Raw genomic sequence first — 22,657 nt, forward strand, 5'->3', positions numbered from 1 at the left:
GTCTGAAGCATCCGCTCTTTAGTTCCAACTGCCCAGGTTGTCTCTGACCTTTCCCTTACGTTGTCTGCTTCTAGACAAAGCTCTCTCGACAGCCCCACTCTGAAGAAGAGACTGGTGATGTTTGGTTCCCTGGAAAACCCGGTAGGGCTGCACTGTCAAGCACTACCACTGCTTGATGTAGGGGAAAGAAAGAACCCAAACACACTAGGATTCCCCAGATGAGCCAGTGCCCACTCTGCTGGGACCCGGAGCTACTCCAGACCCAGTCAAGGAGGCCCCCCAGGGAACAGGTTCTCTCCCCAGCAGACTGTCTGACCTTTGTTGCAGACCCTCTGATGAGCTGGCCAGACGTGCAAGAGCTCGAGGCTCATTCTTCATGAAACTGAGAAACAGGATGCGTTCTCTCACCCACTCCGACCCGGGTTCGGGCTCCATTTGCATCTCTCCAACATTTCACACACCTTTGTGACCTTGGCCTTTCTTCCCATAGAGTGAAAAAGGTATTGGTCTGAATATTAAAACCCAGCTCTGTCGCTCATTAGTCGGTGACCTTGGGCATGTCACTTAACCCCTCTAAGATTGTAACAATTCCTAAATTGTTAGAATTAAATGGAATAACATATAGGAAGTTGCTTATAAGCTTTATAAGTGCTACACAAATGTCAGCTTTGGGGGTTATTGTTGAACTTCCTAAAGCCTGGATCAATATGTCAGGTTGTTAAGTTCAACACCGGAAAAGAAGGCCCGTGCCTCACCCCTCCCACCCCTCCCGGGAGCCTCACTCCATCCCTGCCCCTCCGAGGAGCCCTCTGAAAGACCTAGTTTAATCCCGGGAGCCTCACTCCATCCCTGCCCCTCCGAGGAGCCCTCTGAAAGACCTAGTTTAAAGCGTTCTTTCACAGCCTAACCTCATGGACTTCACAAACTCTCGGAATAAACACAGTGCTAATGTGAGAAACAGAGTCTTAAACCACTGGTAGCTATTCAGATATTGGGGGTGGGGGGAGGGGAATACAAATGGATGAATAGAGCATGAAAAAAGGAAAAGAGATGGGAAAGAAGGGCAAGTGGCTATTTTTGGTGCACCCAAGGCACTCTGGGGCTGCATCCCTGGCCCAATGCCCCACACTTCTCCCTGACTTATAGGGCTGAGTGAACACCTCACCTAGACCAGCCTCCCCAACTCTAGGGTCCATACCACCCCATCATCCAGGCTGATATTGCTGCCCTCACCCACCCTCCATATTGAAACACACCCGTCAAGCCACCCAAGGGTGCCTTCTCAGGCCAATCTTATTCCCTTTTCCACGGATGTGGTGATTAGAGGCAGTTACACGAGACCCAGGAAGGACAGTAGCATTTTCCCAGAAGTTTCTGGAAACAGAGGTTCCACTTCCATTATCTGCTCCAAAGTCAATCTGTAGTGAAGACTGAGGTAGCAACAGGTGATCCATGGCCAGCTGTTAGGGATAAGAGGTATATTTTGAAGCCCCCATCTCTCATATTCTGCTCCATGTAGGGTTGCCAGATTTAGAAAATAAAAATATAGGACACCCAGTCTCAATGTGAATTTCAGATAAATAACTAATAATTTTTCACATTTAATATTTGGGACATATTTATACTAAAATAATTGTAAATTGTCTAACATTCGAGTCGAACTGGATGTCCTGTACTTCATCTGGGAACCCTACTATAGAAGCAGAATGTGGGCTGTGAAATTCATTGTTCCCTATGGGAAACAATTAAGCCTTGGCCTCTTTAGCCAAATGTTCTAGCCACTTAGATGCTGAGTCCAAAGCAGGGAAAGCGTAGGGCATGTGTGAGGATGATAGACTGAATCCATTATCCTGAGAACGAATGCTGTGAATATGGATACAGGGAGGAGAGCATATCTCTACCTCCCATCACAATTCCCCTCTTCCTCCTGATTCCCACCGAATCCAAGGTCACAGGCTGTTCTCATTTGCTAGTAGCCTCTGCCTATAGCTGTCATGAGCTTTCGTTGTCCCTTTTTCAAGGAGCATGTCAGTGCCCTTGTCAGAAAAAAAAAAATCTCATTAACAATGGTATTCTGTAGTCATGACTACTTTTAAAGACTTCTATGGCTAATTCTTTCGAAGACCCCTTACCAGAGGGGTTGCATTCCTGCAGAAATGGGGCAGCAGTTCTCCCAAGCAGGAACATGGCTCAGCCAGAAAAGAACCACCACCCCCACTGTGCTAGTAAGCTGCTTTTTTCCTGTATGCCTCCGTCATTCTCAGAATACAACTTTAATCTATTTGGTAGCTTCAAATGCACAAAAGCATTGTTGACACCTCAGTGATGAGATTATTAATAATAATAGTTTGATCAGTTTCTCTGCAAATACCTTTGTCCTAAGAAATAACAAGCCCCCTTATTATTTGACAGTCTCAAAGACAGGATAAAATTATCAGAGCTGCAAAGCAAACAGTATATTACTTATAACAATGTGTCCTGACTCTGGACCCCCCCTCGAGTAAGGGGTCACTGAAATTCATTGAGACAGCATGAAAGAAAGCTATTATTTATGCACTTTATTAGGGGAACTCCCCTAAGCTGTACTTCTTGAACAGTTGCAACACACAGGGAAGATACTCATATAGATATAGCCTTAATTTAATCCTCCTTTCATTAAAAACCAATGCCAAACACACTGTGGTACTTTCCAGAAGAGAGTGTCTATAGGATATCTGGTGCATGCAAGAACAATAGAGGCTATGTTGAGTTTACAGCTTGACAATAGAGGTTGTGTTGGGGTGGACCCTTTTTATGTCAGTTGACTATGTCCCCAACACCCTCAGATCTCTATTAGCAATACCATGTGTAAAGCAATAATCCTGTGTAAAGATAATAATTCATTAACCCTGGAAAGTGGTCCCTCAGTTAACAACGTGCTCTGTGCAAAGTATCAGGCTCTATGACAAGGAAGAAGAAAGCATAATTTTTGCTAATAAAAATATCTAGTCACTTAGGGGAGGCAGGCCACTTCAGGGAATATACTAGGAACAAAAACAACAAATTGGACACAAAATCAATCATGTGGATACTGAGGAGTGACTGGATAGACTATGGTGACCTCACCCAGCTGGGTATAAATGTGTGAAGAATTCGCCAGGTAGTGAGCTTCTTGAGGATGCAGACTGTGATCTCCTCAGTTTTGAATATCCAGCACCTAGCCCTTGGCACTTGGTGCCCAGAAAACATTAGCAGGCTGGGGAATACATTTAATATATAATTGCATGCATGTGTTGATTTAATAAGAATTGCAAAGGAATGTCTTTTGTAATTCTTGGACAAGATATTATTTTTTTCAAAATTAGTGCTGGAGAAAAGGGAGTGAGTTCTAAGCAAGAGAAATTACATGAGTAAAAATAACTCAGGTAACCTGAATTTTCTCCAGGGTCATGATTATGCCCACGGCCCTGCAATCTCATATAGCAAGCCCTAGCAACTCATCCTCAGATCAGAGTTCCTAAACTCTCAGCCTGACTCAAACCCCAAATCAACATTCTAATTCCCTAAGCATATCCAATATCAGGAATTACCTAGATTTATGTATTCCATTGTGGTTTAAAAGGTTCAAACCCCAGATTACAGATTTTTTGACCAAATACTTATGTTTTCAATCTGCAGCAAAATCATCCATGTTGACAAAATGCAGAACCAAACTAGTAAAAAGGGAAACTAATGAAAACCAGTGAAAACTTCTGTGCAGATACTGAAAGGCAGCAACAACAGAAGTGTTGGAAGGCAGCATATACTAACTTTTTAGGAAAAAGAGACTTTACACCCTCCCCAGAGGATGTTTGGACTAATGAGCCACAACAGTGCTCAGAATTATTTCCGTTTGTTAAAAAACACTCCACCACCACTGGGGGTGGATGGACTCAGGCTTATCTCTAGACCTTCTGGATGGAGTCTGCCTAGAGACATAGAAACAAAGACTGCCCCTAAATTCCTCTTGCCATGTCCTGACTGTTGCATTGAGGCATGTCCTCCCCTCACTCCCACATCCACACCTGAGCTTTTCACACTTCTTGGATATTGTAAATCACCCAGTCATCCCTCAAAGATCAGGTGAGGAGTTTGCTCCAACCACAAGTAAAAAGCATCCTCTTCTTGCTCTTCTGCCCCATCACAGAAGGCTCTGCTTGTCTCACATCCAACCCACCTGTGTTCTAACATCCAGATTCTCAGTGAGACCTTCCTCCATAGTCAGTTGCACATGTCTAGCCCCCTACACCTTTTACTGTGAGAAACAGGCAAACTCTCTACCTCTACGGGATGCTGTCACCTGGAAATTCCAAGTGTGACCACTGCAACCACTGCAGCATCTTCAGATTTAGTCATGCCTTTTCCTTTTCTGTTTCTATTGTTTTCCTGCCCAAATCTTCTCAAACCCTGCTTTATGGACTGAATGTTTGTGACCCACCCAAAATTTAACGTTGAAATCCTGACCCCCAAGTGGATAGTATTGGGAGGTTGGGCCTTTGGGAGATGATTACATCACAAGGGTGGAGCCCTCATGATGAGATTTGTGCCCTTATAAAGGGGACCCCAGAGAGCTTTCTTGCCCTTTTTACACCATGCGAAGACACAACATGAATTTGGCAGTCTGCAACCCAGAAGAGGGCCCTCACCAGAATCCAATTATGTTGACACACTGACCTCAGACTTCCAGCCTCCAGAAAGTTATTTGTCCAGAACTGTGAGAAATAACTTTCTGTTGTTAATAAGCCACCCCATCTATGGTACTTTGTTACAGCAGCTTAAACTAAGACACTCTGCAAATTCCCAATCTAGATGTCAGAATTCTGCACTTACCACTTGGGGGCAAGTCAATGTAGTGAGAAGGGCAAAGAGTCCTAAACACTGAGCAAAGCTACTGGATCTATCAATTCCTAACTGAGTGACATTGAGCCCAGCATTATCTGAGCTTCACAGTACAGTAGCCAACAGCCAAATATGGCTATTGAAAACTTGAAATATGGCTAGTCTGAACTGAGATGTGTTTTAGATAAAAAATATATACTGGATTTCAAAGATTTAGCATGAAAGAAAAGAACATAAAATATCTCATCAATAATTTTTATATTGATCACACGTTGAAATGGTAATATTTTAGATATATTGAGTTAAATAATTTATTAAAATTAATTTCAACTGTCTCTTTTTCCTTTTTTAATGTGGCTGCTAGAAAACTTTGAATTACACTTGTGGCCATATGTTTCTATTGCACAGTGCTACTTAGAGCACACAGCATGATTAGCTATGATGGAGAAGCTACTGGAGGTTACCAGAACATCGGAAGTTATACCAAATTTCTCTTCCCACTCACAGGAGGTTAGCTAACCAGGTGGGTTGCTGCCATGGGATTTCAAATGTAACATTTCTTCACAAGTGTTAGATGTTACAGAAATTCTCTCTAAAGAGCCTCAAGATGAAATTGGGGATTTTTTTTTCTTTGTCTTAAAAAGCTTATTATATGAGAGAAATGAAAACTATGTCAATGTTATTTGGGACAAAGTAAAAAATTATGTCAAGAATTACCTCTACAAGAACTGCCACATGTTGTTTGATTTGTGCCCACATTTTCAAAAATAGAGAGATTTCACATAAATTTCTATGTCTGGGGTTCTTTTGTGGGGGAAAGAAAGATCTTGTAATACCAAGCCCACAAAAGCTGGAGCTGAGAAGCAGCAGCCCCTTTAAATGACACACACTCCCCAGTCTGCCACTGTCCCCATCACTCACACCTGGTCTCTTCCCTTTATGTACTGACCTATCTATAGGCCTACACGTATGCAATTACTGCTTTAAAATTTCAAATTTTAAAAACCTGCTTTTCAGAAGCAAAGAAAGCATTTTTTAAAAAGAATGTAGCAATTTGGATATTGCATTTCCCCCTCTTTCATCAGAAGAACAGCATAATGTTAAAATTTATTACCAAGGATACCATGCTATAACACTAAACTTAGATTTATGAGTTCTGGAAAATAATCAGAACATAACGAAACAAATTTTTGAAACTGCTATTTAAATGGAACAAAATTTAATGAATCATTAAATGAGGCAATGGCCAAACATGTGCAGGAAATTTATGCAAATAAATTTCCCAAAACCACCAAACAACTCAACCTCATCTGTGGTCGTATAAACATAATTGAAGTTGGCTATTGGCTGTCCTTCCTGGTCCTCTCTTAACACTCCTTACCTCACCCAGCTGTGATTTATTGGTATGACTTAGGCCCTGTGGGGCACAGAGAAAAATGAAAACATGGGGACTTTGTTCAAAAATGATTAAGAATTTTAAGACACTGATAGCAAAGCAAAGTGTGAGGTCCTTCTAAAGGGGGAGCCCTGTGGGACTCCCAGGTGGCATGCCCATGAAGCCAGTGATAGCTACAGCGAGGGACACCTAATCAATCTGGGGGGTTAAGAAAGTTTTCTACAGGAAGAAAAATCCCAAAATGAGACTTGAAATATTATAGAAAATTTAAAAAATTTTAAATCCTTATCATCTAAAACTTGACTTTGTAGCATGGAGGGGGAAGAGATTCTCTTTGAGCTGTCACCTGTGCCTATCGAGCAGCAACTAGCAACTAACTGGGTCCTGGAGCCTCAAGGACCCAGAAATATTGTGATGAGAGGGCCTGAGACTTCTCTCATTTAATCTCACTTTCAAGAACTTTGCCCTTCAGTTGATAGTGATGATATTATACAGTTTCACATTTCCTTATAATATGTATATCTTGCTACTATACTTAGAATGACTATTGCTTTGATGTCATCATGAAAATTAATATGTAATATGTATTATTACTTAGTCACAACCCAACAATTACCAAATACAAGAAGTCTACCCCCTATCTTGACCCAGTGTCCTGCTTCCTCCTCCTCAGGTCCAACACCTTAGTTATGCTGTGCCTGTACTTGGTGTAGTTTTGTTTCATATGTGTATGTGTCTATGTGCATGTGTGAATGTTTGGCTTTGTTTATGGTCTTACTGAATTCCCAATTCCTTCATTCACAGAGTGGAGAAAAGAACAATAATAATGCTTATTTCGAAGGATTATTTATTCGTTTGTTTACAAATATTTAATGAGTGTGTCCTATATGTCAGGCACTGTTTTAGGTGCTGGGAATATAGCAATAGAAATAAAAATCCCTCCCCTCGTGGATCTGAAAGTTTAATCAAGACAGACAATAGACAATATAAATAAGTAAAATATATAGTATGTTAGGTGCTGTTAAGTGCCATGGGAAAAAAATAAAGTAGGAAAGAGAAACAGAGGAAAATAGGGGGCAAGGGGTGCATGTTTAAGTAGGGCGGTCAGAGAAGGCCTCAGTGGGAAGGAGACATTTGAGTAACAGGGTCAGAGAAAGGCATGAGGCATCTGGAAGAAAAGCATTCCAGGGAAAAGCAAATGCAAAGCCCGAGGCAGACATGTCACCTGAAATTGAATAGGAGGCCGGTATGGTTGGCTGGGGTGTAATGAGGTGGAAGAGAGTAGCCTGAGGTCAGGGGACTGCCACATTGCATAGGGTCTTTAAGGTCACTAGAAGGATTTTGGTTTTTATTCTGGGTAAGTGGGAGCCGTTTGAGTAGAAGAGCGACATGATCTGATTTATAACTTAACAGGTTCCCTCTGACTGCTCTGTTGAGACTGGACTGTGCTCAGCAAGAGCAGAAATGGGAAACCAGTGTGGAGACTCCTGATATAACCCAGGCAGAAGCTGATGGGGGTTCAGACCAGGTGACAGCAGTGGAAACGGTGAAACATGACCATATTCTGGACAAAACTTGACTTTAGAGATGAAAACATTTGCTGTGGGCTGTAGAAGAAAGAGAGGACTCAAGGCTGACTCTGAGGTCTTTGCTCTTAGCAAATAGAAGGATGAAGTTGGCATTAACTGAAGTGGAGAAGACCACAGAAGTATGATTCAAGTCTAGGGGCTCAACTTGGGAATGTAAAGTTGATGCTTTTCAGACAACCAAGTAGAGATGGTATGTAGGTAGTTGGATATTTGAGTCTGGAATTAATAGGAGAGATCAAGGCTCACAACAAATATTCAGAAATTGTTAGCATATTAATGATTTTTTTTTTTTTTTTTGGCAGCTGGCCAGTATGGGGAACTGAACCCTTGACTTTGGTGTTACAAGGCTGCACTCTAACCAACCGAGCTAACTGGCCAGCCCCCTCAATGATATTTAAAACCATGAGAGTCAGTGAAATCACCAATGAAGAAAAAAGAGAAGACATCTGGGATCTGAGATCTGGGAAGTTCCAAGATTAAAAGTCAGGGAGACGGGGAGACAACAGCCAAGGAGATGGAGAGGGGCTGCCGGGTAGGTCAGAGGGAAGCCAGGCAAGTGTGACGTCCTTGAAGCCAAATGAAGACAAAATTTCAAGGAGGAGAAAGCCATCGCCTGTGTCAAAAGACTCAAGTGGGTCAAGTGAGATGAGAAGACCATGATTTATAACTGGATCTGGCCAAGTATTGGTCATGGTGACCTTTTATGAGAGCTGTGTCAACAGAGCAGTGAGTCTGAAAGCATAACTGAGGGGTTTAACAGAGAAGAAATTGGAGACAGCAAGAGTAGGCAATGCTGAGAAGAGTGTTATTTGAAAGGGCATTGAAGACAAGGACCAAATGCGGCACTGCAAGTGACCAAACCTGGAAAACTACAAGGGCACTATGTAAAGGCTGGCTATGGTTGCCAGAACTGAGACCTACGGCTTTCAAAGTGTCAACCAGGCTTAAGGATTTTTGTGCCCACTTATAGCTGTGGCATCTCCAGAAGACTGTGTTCTCACCACACCTATGGCTGTTTGAAGGAACCACTAAATCCTCAAGAAATCAGTGTTACCCAGGCATTAGTTTATTTTAACAATCCCCAGGTGATTCCAATGTGCAGCCATGTTGAGCACCCCTGAGCTAGCCTCTTTCCCCACCCCTTACTCTCGCCCCGCTGCTAGAGGTAGAAAAAGTTATTCGATGGGGTTGGTGTGCCTCGCTCAGACCTTCCTCTCTTCTCTCTTCAAATCCTTGTGCCTGTGGAGCGGGTGCATTCTGGCCTGTTCTGCACGAGGGGAGGGGCCTACCTGCAAACAAATGAATCTAGAGTGACAAATTTTCCAACCCACTTGCCTGAATACCTAAAGCTACATTCTCTGTCTGTTTAGTAATAATAAAGGTGGTCTTTTTGCATCTAAAAAAATTTTTTAATTAAAAAAATATATATCCTCAAGAAATCAGAGTATCAGAGTTCAAATACTTCTGACAGTGATAAGCACAATCTACTAAACTTTTTCTCCCAACTTGGTTACACAATCAACCCACAAAGCACAGGAGAAGGAAAAAGTCAAAGTACTATACACAAAGGAAAGCTACAGTTACATTTTTTAAAAAGAGTTCTTTGTTCTTCAAGGTTGCGGAGGCTTCCTTGAAAAACTCTCAAGCTAATCAGTATATCTTGTCTCATTACAGTAACAAGGTATTACAAAAAGAGGAATTTCCAGTAAGAAAGTTGTCCTCACCCACTGTTCGTAAGAATGAACAACCCTAATGATATCAAAAGATGTTGCAATTGTTCAAAATGAGCATCTGTCCTGCCCTGTTCAGGATGTCACATTAATATTTTACTCCTGAAAATATGGACACAGGTGCACAATATGCCTGCAAGACAGACTCTGTAGGCTTAAGGCAGGGTGTTCTACCCCAGGTTGCCCCATCCCTTGGGGACTCAGGACTACAGACCACTGACAGCCAGGTTGCCCACCTCAGAGCATTGAGCATGACAGGGCTATGGGGTCACATGTGGAATAAAGCAATGTGAGCTGAGGCTGAGGTGGGAAACAGTCACCTACACTTTCATATAGATCCATCAACCATTCATTCAGCAGATGTAAAAGGCAATACACTGTAGGCCAGAGGCATCCAATAGAAGTAGATTTCAAACCACAAATGCAAGCCTTACATGTGAATTTAAATTTTCTAGTATCCACATTAAAAATAGTAAAAAGAAAGAGGGAAATTAATACGAATAATATATTTTATTTAACAATATATCCTAAGACTTTTCATTCTAACAAGTTGTCAATATAAAAAATTATGAATCAGAAGGCAAATTTTTTTTTCTGTACAAAGTCTTTGGAATCCACTGTGTATTTTAAATTTCCAGCACACCTCAATTCAGAGTAGCCACATTTCAAGTGCTCAGAAGGCACCTGTGGCTAGTGGTGACCAGACTGGACAGTTCAGCTCTAGGCACGAGGATTCTACTGGAACAAATCATGTCTTGACTTCAAAAAGCTTATAGACTGTTAGGGGTAATGAGGACTCAGACAAGTAAACAAGCTACTTAAATCACATCCAAATAGAGTTAAAGGCAGTGTGTTAGTAGCCTGCGAGAAAGTAGCATTTAACCAGATCTCAGAAGGTAGGGGTCAGAAAGGCCACATCAGGAAGTGAAGTCCTAGCTGAGTCCTGAGATTGAAAGGCAGGAAAAGGGACAGCAGACTGATGAAGAACAGGACAGTATCTGCAGAGTCTTGGGAAGAAGAAAGGACGTGGCACCTTCTGGGAGCTTCAAGTCATTCATTATAGCCAGACCACAGAGTTTGAAGCGTTCGAAGCAAAGAGTAAAAAACCAAGCCCTCAAAGTAAAGAGGCTCCAGACCATGAAGGGCTTTGCAAGCCCTAGTGAGGAGATTGGGTTTTCTCCTGAAGGTGATGGGAACCCTTAAAGAATTCTGAGCAGGGGTTCTTGGTTGGCCCATTTTCTAAGCCCATCTACTCCAAGCACCTCTGTTTAAGTGAGGAATAGAGAGCCTGTGGAGAGGAAGTGAGCTGCTTAGAGGTCCCAGCTGGCTGGTGGCAGAGCTGAGGCCATACCCTGATTGTGACCCTGATCCCACAAGACCCTTTGTGCCTGGCAAGATCCAGGTGTGTCTGAGCAGAAGAGGAAACACCATTGCTCCATGCAGTAGATGGAAGTAACAGAGCTGATCGCACCAGGAGGTGAGGCAAGAGGATCAGGAACCAGCCTCTGGGGGATGAAAAGGGAGAAGTGATTGTCCCGGAGAGGAAGTGGGCAGCTGGTTCTGTTCACCTGCCTGAGCCCAGGGGGGTAAGGGGAGAAGCCCCATCTCTGGTGAGAAGAGAAAGCACAAAGGAGAGCAGGGCCTGCAGCCTGGGCTGTTAACTCCAGGCGCCCTCGGGAAATGGGAGCGATGCGCCCAGAAATTCGGCAAGTGAGACAATGAGTCTGGAATTTACCCACATTTGTTTTACAATAAAGTATCATTTCAAATAGACACAACTGGAAGCTGCAGCATATTTATCCTGTGGTTTTCCACACTCCCTGGAACACTGGGTAAGAATACCCCAGTCCGAGGTGCTCAGCTCAGCCACCCCGGGAGGTGGGGAGCACCTATTGACCTATTTCTCAGGATCAGGACTGCTATGTGATTCGTCAAAGGACACCCAGGATGTTGGTGGAGAAGTTCACTGTAGGACCCATGTCTTCTGGCTCCTTGTTCACAGATTGGCAATGAGAGCTAATGATCCGATCTGATAAGAAGCCCATAGGTTCTCTTTTTTTGTTTTGGGGTTGTTTTTTTTTTTTTTTTTTTGGCAGAAACCCATAGGAATCTCTGTTCTACTCCATCAACATCATCGCCTAGCTGTTTCACAATTATGGCTTAATTACTTTGGGTGTGGATATGTTCCTAATTACAGGGCTACCCTTTCAGGAAGAGTTCACCCTTGAAATATCACTCATTAACAGAGATTAAATAAAATCAGGAATGGGACCCAGAAAAGGTTACGGGCAGGAACCAGACTGAGAGTCCAGGAGGGCAGAAAGGGGCTCTGAGGGGGCACAAGAGGCATAAAGGGCAGCTTTGCCATCTTCCTGGAGTTTCCTGGGACCAGGCCTGAGGCCACAGGCAAACACTTACTGAGCGCCCAATATAAATAAGGCACTATGCTCCACCAGGTGGGATATACAAAGTATAAGGTATGTCTCTGCCTTCTCGGTGCTTAAAATCTAGTTGGGAGGTGTATTCGTTTTTCCACTCCTGCTGTAACAAATTACTGCAAAATTAGTGGTTTAAAACAACACGAAGTTATTATCTAATTGTTCCAGAGGTTTGAAGTCTGACGCAGGTCTCACAGGGCTCAAATCATGGTGTTGTCAGGGCTGAGTTCCCTTCTGGAGTCTCTAGTGGCGATTGCATTCCCTTGCCTTTTCCAGCTTCTAGAGGCTGCCCATGTTCCTTAGCTTGTGACCTTCCTCCATCTTCAAAGCCAGCACGGCTGGGGGCAGTTTTCTCACATCACAGCACTTGGACACTGGCTCTTCTCTTCTGCTTCTCTCTTTTACTTTTAAGGACGCTTTTGATTACACTGGTCCATGAAGATGATTCAGGATCATCTCCTCATCTCAAAGTCAGGTGATTAGTAACCTTAGTTCCATCTGCAACCTTAATTTCCCTTTGCACATAGTATAACATATTCATAGTTTCCAGAGATTAAGACGTGGACATCTTTTCTTTAGGGGTGGGAGAACCACATTATTCTGCCTATCTCAGGGAAGTTAAACATTCAGATACAAAATTAACTCTAACATATGGAAAGAGCCATGCAGATCCTAAGTTCAGTGTTCACTTCCTGCTGGGGTCATCAGGAAAGGCTCCTCAGGACAATGAGCTGCAGGGTGAGCAGAAGATCCCAGGATACCCATGAGAGGAGGGGCTTGACCCCTGTGATCCCTCTCATCTGTCTGTTCTAAAGCATTATGTTCCCCAGAAGCATCAGCAGCATGCTTAGCAGGGGTGGAAAAGGACAACCTGTGACTAAGGGCACCTGGGGACCGTCCACTGAGATGGTTTGCTGGGGACAGGTCATGGAGGGCTTGGGATGCCAGACTAAGTGGGGCTTTATCCCCTTGGCGCTGAACAGCAATCAAAGATTGACCTAAAAAACACATCAGATGATGATGCATGGAATATAGGGGTGCAGGGTATGGAGGTGGGAAGGGTAGTGCTCCCAACAACTCAGAGGTGACTGGGGAGAGAATGCGATCATGGTAAGGGGAATGGAAAAGGGGCAGGCCCATGGGCATCTTGCAGGCAGAATGAAGAGGCAATGGCTGCCATGTGAAGAGCTGGCCAAGGAGAGTAGCATGGTGATGGTGGGGAAGCAGGTGGAGAAGATATTTTAGGAGCAGGAGCCTGAGGCCTCTGTGAGATCCCATGAGAAATGCTCCAGCTGGGCCTGGGATAGCATGTGAGGAACTAATATCTGTGATCAAGGGTAATGTGATAAAGGGCAGGGGTATTGAGGATATGACCTTAGGTGATATCCTTTTAGGGCTTGCAGGAGGAAAGAAAGCACTGAAGGAGATGGAGGCCAATAAAGTCCATGAGAAGCACCACCAGGGCAGGGCTGCTCATTGGCTTATGGCCTTACTAAGTTACGAGCACCTTATCGGGAAGGTGCAATACGGGAAGATGCTATCAACCACAATGCTTACCAACAATCATTATATCAAAACCAATCGCAGCCAGAGAACAAGACGACTCTGAGAGGCTACAACAGGTGGGGCAGTGGTGGCAGAACAGCTAGCCAGGGCTCTGCCAAGAAGGGAATGTCCCAGCAAGTGCCTCCAGCACCTATTCCCCACAGGGCAAACCAGGAGTATTACTCTTACATAGAGGGGCCTCCTGAGAAGAGGATGAGGGGACCGAAACCAGCTGGTTTGGAGAGCCTTCCAGCCGAGGCAGGGCCCCTTCCTGGTTTCCCCACAGAGCCTCAGGCTGCTGTTCTGTAACGTCCGTTGGGCAACCATGTGTGTCCACAGTCTCTGGCACAATGTCCCATGTGCAACAGACCAGCAATGCTTGTTATTTGCAGGAATAGATGAAAGGAGTGGACAGAGCCACTCAGAGGATCCCAGCATGATATTTCTGTACACAAAACTACTCTGTGGTGAAAGAAAACACAGTGTATTGTCCCATTATATAAAATTCCAAAAAACAAGGCAAAACTGATGTTTGGTGCTAGAAGTCAGGATAGAGGTGACCCTTGGGGTCAGGGAGGGGTTACTGGGGTGGCCACATGAGGGAGGCTTCTGGGGAGTGGTAATGCTCTATTTCAGGATTTGGAGCTGTTTCCATGAGGAGGCTTGTATGAATGTCAGGAAAATTCATCGAGCTGCACTCTAATGGCTTGTGCATTTTTCTGCATGTATACTACACTTCTATTAAAAAGTTTGCTTCTTAAAAATGCTGCGTAGGAGAGGGCCCTGTGTGTCTGGGTGGGAGGTCAGGAGAGCTGGGACAGGAAGACAGGAAGCAATGCCAGCAGAGAAGAGGAGGAGCACAGAAAACGACCTTGTCCACCCTGCAAGGACCACACTTTGCTTTTCTCCAAAGGAGAGCATCTGGTTGACAGAGAAAATCGACACCAGCCAAGCTCACTAGGCAATGTCAGGGCGAGAGGCACACCTTGAAGCTCACTGCTTGTCCTGTGAAGACAGCACCACGTACCCCAAGTCCCCAGGATGCTTGGTCTCTGTGATGGTCAATTTCACATGTCAACTTGGCTAGACTATGGTGCCCATTTGTTTGGTCAAACATGAATCTAGGTTTTGCTGTAAAGATATTTTCTAGATGTAATTGACATTTACAATCAGCTTACTTTAAGTAAAGCAGATTACCCTGTATAACATGGGTGGGCCTCATCCAATCAGTTGAAGCCCTTAAGGGCAAAGACTGAAGTTTCCCGAAAAAAGAAGGAATTCTGCCTCCAGACTGCTACATAGAAATTCTGCCTGAGTTTTCAACTTTGGACTCATGCCTGAAACATCAACTCCTACCAGAATTTCCAGCCTGCCATACAGATTATGGACTTGCTAGCCCCCACAATCGTGAGCCAATTTCTTAAATATGTGTATATCCTATTGGTTCTGTTTCTCTGGAGAACCCTGACTAATACAATTTCTAATAGGCTGTTCCTCCGAGAGCCCAAAGCATCTTTCTAAGGCCTCCCCTAAAAGAGGACAAGGTGGGGGCCCACTTCAGTTGTGGGGCTGCAGCCTAAAGTCAGGGGCTCTTCTCTAAGGGAAACGAAAGCCACAGCCAGTCCAGGGACCTAAATGCTGGCTTTGTCCCCTTTACTCTCAACTCAGCTAATGTCACCAGGCACATTGTAGCTAGCACCGGTCTGAAAAGGGAAGTACTGAAAGAAGGAAATACTGAAACACGCACATTTCCAGTTTTTCCTGCTAGTGTTACTTAGTGGCTTTTTCAGAGAGTCCCCAGAAACTCCAGATAAACAGCCACATTCCTGAAGGTGTATCCAAACCCACCTAAACTCTGACCTAGTTAGATGCAGCCAAGGGAGTGGACAAAACAAACACGAATGTTTGCGGGTGCTTTAATCTTCTCCAAACGTTGAAATACTGTTGAGATGTTTTATCTTCCATTGCACATGGAGAAGATTAAAAAGCCATGATAAATGGTGTGCTGTCTGGGAGGGAGTGCCATATGTAGGGCAATACATAATTTCCTGCTTCTGGTACCATTCGGGATAATTGTCCTGGTAACGTAAAAACAGGAGGGATATTAATTTATGATTAAAGCACAATTATAAGCTCTGTCATACTGTTAATTTCTTTTAAATGTTCCTCTGAATAATTCTACCTTTGCAAGATGGAATAAGTACACAATTAAAAACTGCATTAAATAAATGAATAACTAATTAATGAATAGAAAGAACTCTGAAAATAAAATGGGCCATGCAGATTCTAAACGATAATTTTAAAAGGCCAGATCTTAATCCTTCAGATCTTTAAAGAAATCACATTTGGGTGCAGATAGACATTATCTCCCTCCAGATTTAGATCTGGAATCATTGTGTTTTTTGTTCCCACACTGCCCAGGGATAGCTTTAGGTATAGGCACTGCAGGCAACCAAGCTGCCACAGAGCTAGCAATAATCGACCAAACTGAACACCGTTCTACTTCTCCAACCTTGACACCATTGCCTCCTCCATAATACCTGAAATTCCACACTTTCCTTTGTCCTCCAGCCAGAAATTCTACCAAGATGATTCTACCATCGATTAGAAATTCCGTTCAAAAATGCAAATGTTCCTGTAAAAGAAGTATTCCTGTAAGGGTTAAAGGTTGATTGTTCATCAGCAAACCAATATGAATCCATTTAATCAGATTGCTTTTCTCCTTACCTCAATGAGACCAGTCTCTTTGGGGGAGTGGAATGACAGAGAGAGGAGCAGCAAAGGGCCGTCATAGGCTGAGAATGGTAGAGCTGCCTAGTGTGGCCTGGTGCAGGAGCATTCTGAGAGCCCAAGACTCCATGATGAGCTGCATTACACAGCCACAAGAGAAGGAAGAGAGGGAACCATGGTCTAAGATTACCTTCTATGTGCCAAATGAAAGCATAGACTGCATGCATTTTACCAGTTTAAGAAATCAAGACTCTTACCAAGTTATTAATAACCCAAGACCACACAGTAATGTGGTAAATGGGAGAGAAAAAATAAAAACCTTTGTCTAACTCTAAAACCCATGCTCTTTCAACCATACCACAGTTCCTCACAGCAACCTTATGAGTTAGATATGACTGTCCCCATTTTTAAAATGTGCAAATCAAGTTTTTCAGATTAAAGAAGAGGCGGTTTTCAGGTATGAAAACATCAGGCATGTTCAGTACCTGCAAATACTCAGGTCCCTGTACTGAGTGTCAGCATGGCAGGAGCTGAGGCTGCAATGCTGTACAGGAGAGTAGAAGGAGGAAAAACCACTAATGTTGCCCACAGACGTAGGAGTCAAGCTCAAATCCTCACCTCCAGACTCTTAACAGGATGTTCTGACCTTGAACAAAGTCAAGTTACCAAACCTGGGAGAGAGTCCAAGCTACACCTGAAAACATTGTTTTCACTTCAAACCAGCTCACTCTAACGGCCACTGATAAGAGCTACAATTAACAGCTCTGTTATCAAAGACGAATTACCAACATAAGACCCTGCAGTTATTAAAATTATCACTGAACTCTGGGAGAGGATTATGAGATAACCTACTTCACCAGGTGCCGGGAAACAATGAGAACCCTGGGCTTGGGAAAAGGCCCAGAACTCGCACCCGAAGAACGTTCTCATGAGGTCAACTGCAGCATCACAGAGTCCAGTGCCCTTTGGGACACTCAGCTTTCCACTTGCCTCATAGAAACTCATGGGAAGCCCTCCCAGGCTAGGAGCCAGCTGGCAGCGTGGCCTGAGTGCCCATCTGGCCAAGCCCTCTCGGCAGCCACCACCAGCCTCTTCCAGTCCTCAGAGCCAACCTGCAACCCACTCTGCTCCAGCCAGTTCTCCCAGTTCTTGCTCTTTCCTGGCTCCTCTGCTCCTTTGACATCCTTGTCTCCTGGGAATTCCACCCCCCAAGCTTCCCAGACCTGCTGGGGTTAGGGGAGGAGTCCCAGCAAGACCCCTTCTTTCCTCATCAACCCCTGGTCCCTTGCCACCGCCCCCACCTGTGTCCATTTCCCCAGTCTCTTCTCCTATCTAAAGCTGGTCTGATGACCTCACTCACAGCCCCTGCCAAGCCTCACTTCCAGCACTTTTCCTGCATTGCAGAGAGCTGCAGCAATGTGTCTCCCCATCCATTCATTAAGCTCCCACTATGTTCTGGGCTCTGTGGAGTGCCAGGTATACAGTGGTGAACAAAAAATCACCTCGGCCTTTCCAGTCTCCCACTAGCTTGTAAAGGCCTTTAAGGCAGGACCCAAGCTGTATTTATCTATATAAACCCAGTCCCTAGTAAGGTGCCTTATACATAGTAGTAGTCAAATAGCAATAGTAAAGCTAAAGGGTATACTTGCAGTTGACGGAGGTTTTTTATTACTGTCTTAAAGTGCTTGGGTATGAATGGCCAAAAGAGAATCAATAGGTTTTTCATTGTAGATAATATACTTGTACTCATATTTGCATCTTAATGAAAACCATTAATCCCTTAAAACTTACTCTCTGACCCTATGAGCCCCCCAAAACCCTAATCGTTAGAATTTTAGTTCCTGGAAGGCCTACGAGGGAGATATTTGAAGGAGAAGCCCCTTCTAAACCACACTACGTTAGTAGCTTTCTCTTCTAGGCCCCGGGTGTCCCATCTAGACTCCCCACGCAATAGCTAACAGAGCGTCCTACTTTGAATTTTTCAGGAATCTAAAGCTTATAAGCCAAAGCCAAATATAACTCAGAGAGGTCTTTGTAAGGATCCACATTGTTTCATAAAATTTGAATTTTGCAAAATGCATGTTTCAGTTTGCCCCAAGCCTCACCATTCTCCATTACCTTATATCTGGCTCTAATTAACAGACTTATGTTACTTGCCTACCCCTATGCCCAGAGGCATTTGGGTTTTAGATTCTCAGACAACACATAACATTTTAAAAATAATTTGATGTCCACAATAAACCTGTGACCTAAGGAGGGGAATGTTATTGTCCCCATTTTGTGATTGAGGAATCTGAAGCTCAGGGAAGAGGTGAATGACTTTCCCATGTTAATCATTTTTTGCAGTCTGTGTCAGCCTGGTTTGTAGGATGCTGAGAGTCTAGAGGTAGTGATGGCCTCTAGGGTCTGGGTTCTTTCAGGAATTCTTAACCTCGTCTCCATGCACCCCTAAAAGTTCTAGAGAGGGGACTTTAAGGGTGTGGATGTGCATATGCTGGGGGAAATGCCTATAGTTCTCATCACCTTCTCACAGAACGTGTAAAGCAGCATGAGGAGATCACCTGGTTGGCAATCATTTCCTGGAGAAGATCTTTCTCTTGCCTACAATGTGCAAAGCCACCTGGCAGGGTCTAGGAGGGTCCCTGGAGGTTTGCAGTTAAGAGAATCATTATCTGTTCTTATCAGTAGTCTGCTGCATTATCTCTGCATCTAGGGGATAAGAGGGTCGCTGGATGGAAGGGGGTCTAGATGGCCTTTAAGAATGTTTCACCTGGAAGAGGGCTCAGGCCCTTGAATTATCTTCCACTAACAGCAACATAAAATATTGCTCAGGAATAGAAGGAGGAGGATATAGTGTCTCAGCAAAATTTATCAAAACCAACAGGAAGTTAAGGCACTGAAAGTTTCCTGAAGATGATGTGAGAGGGCCAAATCTAGAAGGCAAAAATGGTTCCACTAAAATCTTAAAGGACTGGTGGGCATGATAATGTTCTACCATGTTTTTCCTTATGTGCTTTGTGTTTCATGCAAATGAATTATTAAGTCAAAAGAATGAATTTCTACCTGCACAATTTCTAACATCGATCTACCAGTGAGTGGGAGCAAGATGTTCTCGTTGCCTTTGAGAGAATATCTGGACAGGCATAAAAAAGAGCAGCCAAATACAAAAGACCTGGACTAGCAGTGAGAAGAACAATGAAATTTTCTTACATATAAGTCTTCTTATAAGCTTTTATTTAAAGAAAAGATTCCTTGCATCTTAAAAGTGGGGAAGGGCAGTTAAAACCATCAGTTCAGACATGGTCATGCACCACATAATGATGTTTTGGTCAGTGATGGACCGCATATAACAGCGGTCCCTCTTATGAGAATACCATATTTTTACTGTACCTTTCTCTATGTTTAGATACACAAATACTTACCATTGTATTACAGTTGCCTACAGTATTCAGCACAGTAACATGCTGTACAGGTTTGTAATCTAGGAGCCATAGGCTATAGCATACAGCCTAGGAGTGTAGTAGGCTATACCATCTAGGTTTGTGTAAGTGCACTCTGTGACGTTTGCACGACGACAAAATTGCCTAACTATGCATTTCTCGGAATGTAACCCTGTGCTTAAGCAACACATGACTGTTTCTACATTAGTATCCTTTAGGATAAAAATAATCCTATGATTCCAAAGCTTGGATGGCACCCATCCTTGTCATGTGCAAACCCCTCCACAAGTCCTACCAAAATGTCCAGATGCTGAAGACACTTCCCAGAAGAATAACTTTAGGGGTTTCAAGCTCCCTCTCTGGCCAATCCCACCCACCTCTGTGGCCATCATCTATCTACTAGCTCAGGCCAACACCCCAGAGGCATCTTTGACTCCTCCCTTTCCCTGGCCCCACATTTAATCCATTAACAAATCTTCTGTATGACCCTTCCAACCATTACCTCCCTGGCTACCTGCCCAGGGCAAGCCCTTTCACCACCTCTGGTTTGGACCACCACGACAGCTTCCTGCCTGGTTTCCCTGCTTCTCTTTCCCATCTGTTCTTCTCCTTGCAGTCAGAGTGGTCTTTTAAAAATGTAAAGTGAGGGCCGACCCCGTGGCTCACTCAGGAGAGTGCGGCACTGGGAGCGCAGCAGCGCTCCCACCGCGGGTTCGGATCCTATATAGGGATGGCCGGTTCGCTCACTGGCTGAGCTCGGTCACAAAAAAGGACAAAAAAAAAAAAATGTAAAGTGAATCACACACTTCCTGTACTCAACATTCATTGCTCTTATCAACTCTCACCTAAGCCTGCAAGACCTGACATGGTAGCATCTTTTTACCACTCCATCTTCATCTCCCACCTGCGCTCTGATTCATTTCCTTTATTGTACTTACCATTATCTGGTATGATCTTTTCCATTCATTTTTTTCAGCAAATAATATCTAGTGACCATTGAGCACCTAATATCTAGTGATCAGGGCCTATTCTAGGTGCTGGGGAATACAGCAGTGAACAATACAGATTAAAACAAAAACAGAAACAAAAACAAAAGAGCCTTCCCTTGTAGGGCTTACATTCTGGTGTAGACAAATAGAGGAATTAATTTATCAACTATCTTTCCTTCTAGAATGGAAACTTCTTGGGGACAGAGACCTTGACTGTCTCAGTCACAGCTCTATCCCCTATACTTAGAAAGCAGACAAATTGTAGATTCTCAATAAATATTTAGTAAGTGAATAAATAAAATAAAGTTTCTTGATTCAAGACTAGCTTTGTCCTCTGTTCAGAACAGAATTCTGATTACACTTCACCCTGACATGCAGAAGAGCATCCAGGAAGGAACCCCTGAGAGAACCCTTCTCACCTGGTCCTCATCCTACACCGGGATGCCCTTCCACACAGTGGCTCCACCCACAAGCCCCCTTCTGAGCTTGGACAGTTGGTCTGGCTAAGAAGGAAGTTGATTCTCCTAAGTCAAGTGTCCTGGTCTCTCCCCTGCCTTACAGGAAGCCAGGCGGAAACTCCCACCTTGGGGTCCTGGCTGCCCAGGTCTTGGCCACAGTGTCCCCTTCCATCCTCACCATCTCCTGAGACAGAAAGTATCCTAGATGGTCCTGCCTGCTCTGGTCTGGGTGGGATCTGCTCTCTCCTTCAGGTGTTTTCAGCCAGCACCTACAGTTTGCTAAAAAGGCTTCCCATTTGAAGTGAGCCAATTAAATTGGTTGCTGTTTCCATCATCAAACCTCCACTTCCACCACCACCATTTCACTCTGGAGAACCGGAGGCATCCCACCAAGACTCCGATTAATGAGTGGAGAGCGCTCTTCCACAGAATAGGTTAAAGAAGCTAGCTTGAGAAATAAAGCCTAGCACCTTCCTCTGCCAGAGCTTAAAACACTTCATAGGCAGCATCTAATTAATCTTTACTGAGTCCCCAAAAGGAAAAAAAGTTTTTTTATTATCCTCTTTTAGCGGCAGAGAAAGCATGGAAAATCATGTGCCTCCACAGAGCCGACTTTCCAAACCACAGGGCTGCTACCTCCACAAGCCAAGTACAGACCATTGGATAACCCTGCCCCACCCTGGGAAACTGCAGAAGAGGAAGGGACACAAGACAGAAATCAAAAGACCCCTCCTGCTGTGACAGGAGAAGGTGTCAAAGAAATCCCATGTCACGCAGCTCTTTTGACTCTACCTTCGCACTCTGTCCTTGGGAAGCGCCAGCATGCTTTCTTTGAGATGTAACAAGCTTTCATACCAAAAGATTCTTTTTTATCTCCCTGGGAAGTTGGGATACCTGGAGACCGTGTTTTGAAATACATATATTGACAACCAATTACACAGCTCTGCTTCTGCGGTGTAGCTCCTTTGTCAGATCCCTCTCCAGTCCCCATTATGATCTGCCCATATCTTCTTCATTTTCACTGGAAGTCTCCCTCTCTTGGGGTTTCTCAGCAGCTCACTGCCCCCAGGGAGAAATGACTCTGAGCATAGGACGAGGCAGAAGCCGGGAGAGTCTTAGGCTTCCTCTGGCTTCTGGAGAGAGCTAAGCAGATAAAGAGTAGGCAGGACAGGTGCCCCAGGAGAGTGATTTTGCTAAGAAAGCTGATCTCTGGAGAAACCTGTCCTGTGTCTCCTCTGTCTACTTCAAGTTGCCTCTCCAATATCCCTCAGGAGATATGCCAGAATCCTCTTGAGTCTATTCCATGTTCTAGACATGAAAGGTCACATAACTCATACAAGTGTGGTCACAGGCATTGGTGGCTTAATGTGATGGTCCAACAAGGGACGATTTAATCTGGGCCTTCTGGAAAGCATATCACAACCTGGAGATTCTTTTTTTTTTTTTTTTTTACAGATTGAACTTTTTTTTTTTAATTTTATTTTG

Source organism: Cynocephalus volans, chromosome 7, assembly GCF_027409185.1.
Source record: "Cynocephalus volans isolate mCynVol1 chromosome 7, mCynVol1.pri, whole genome shotgun sequence".
Lineage (NCBI taxonomy): Eukaryota > Metazoa > Chordata > Mammalia > Dermoptera > Cynocephalidae > Cynocephalus > Cynocephalus volans.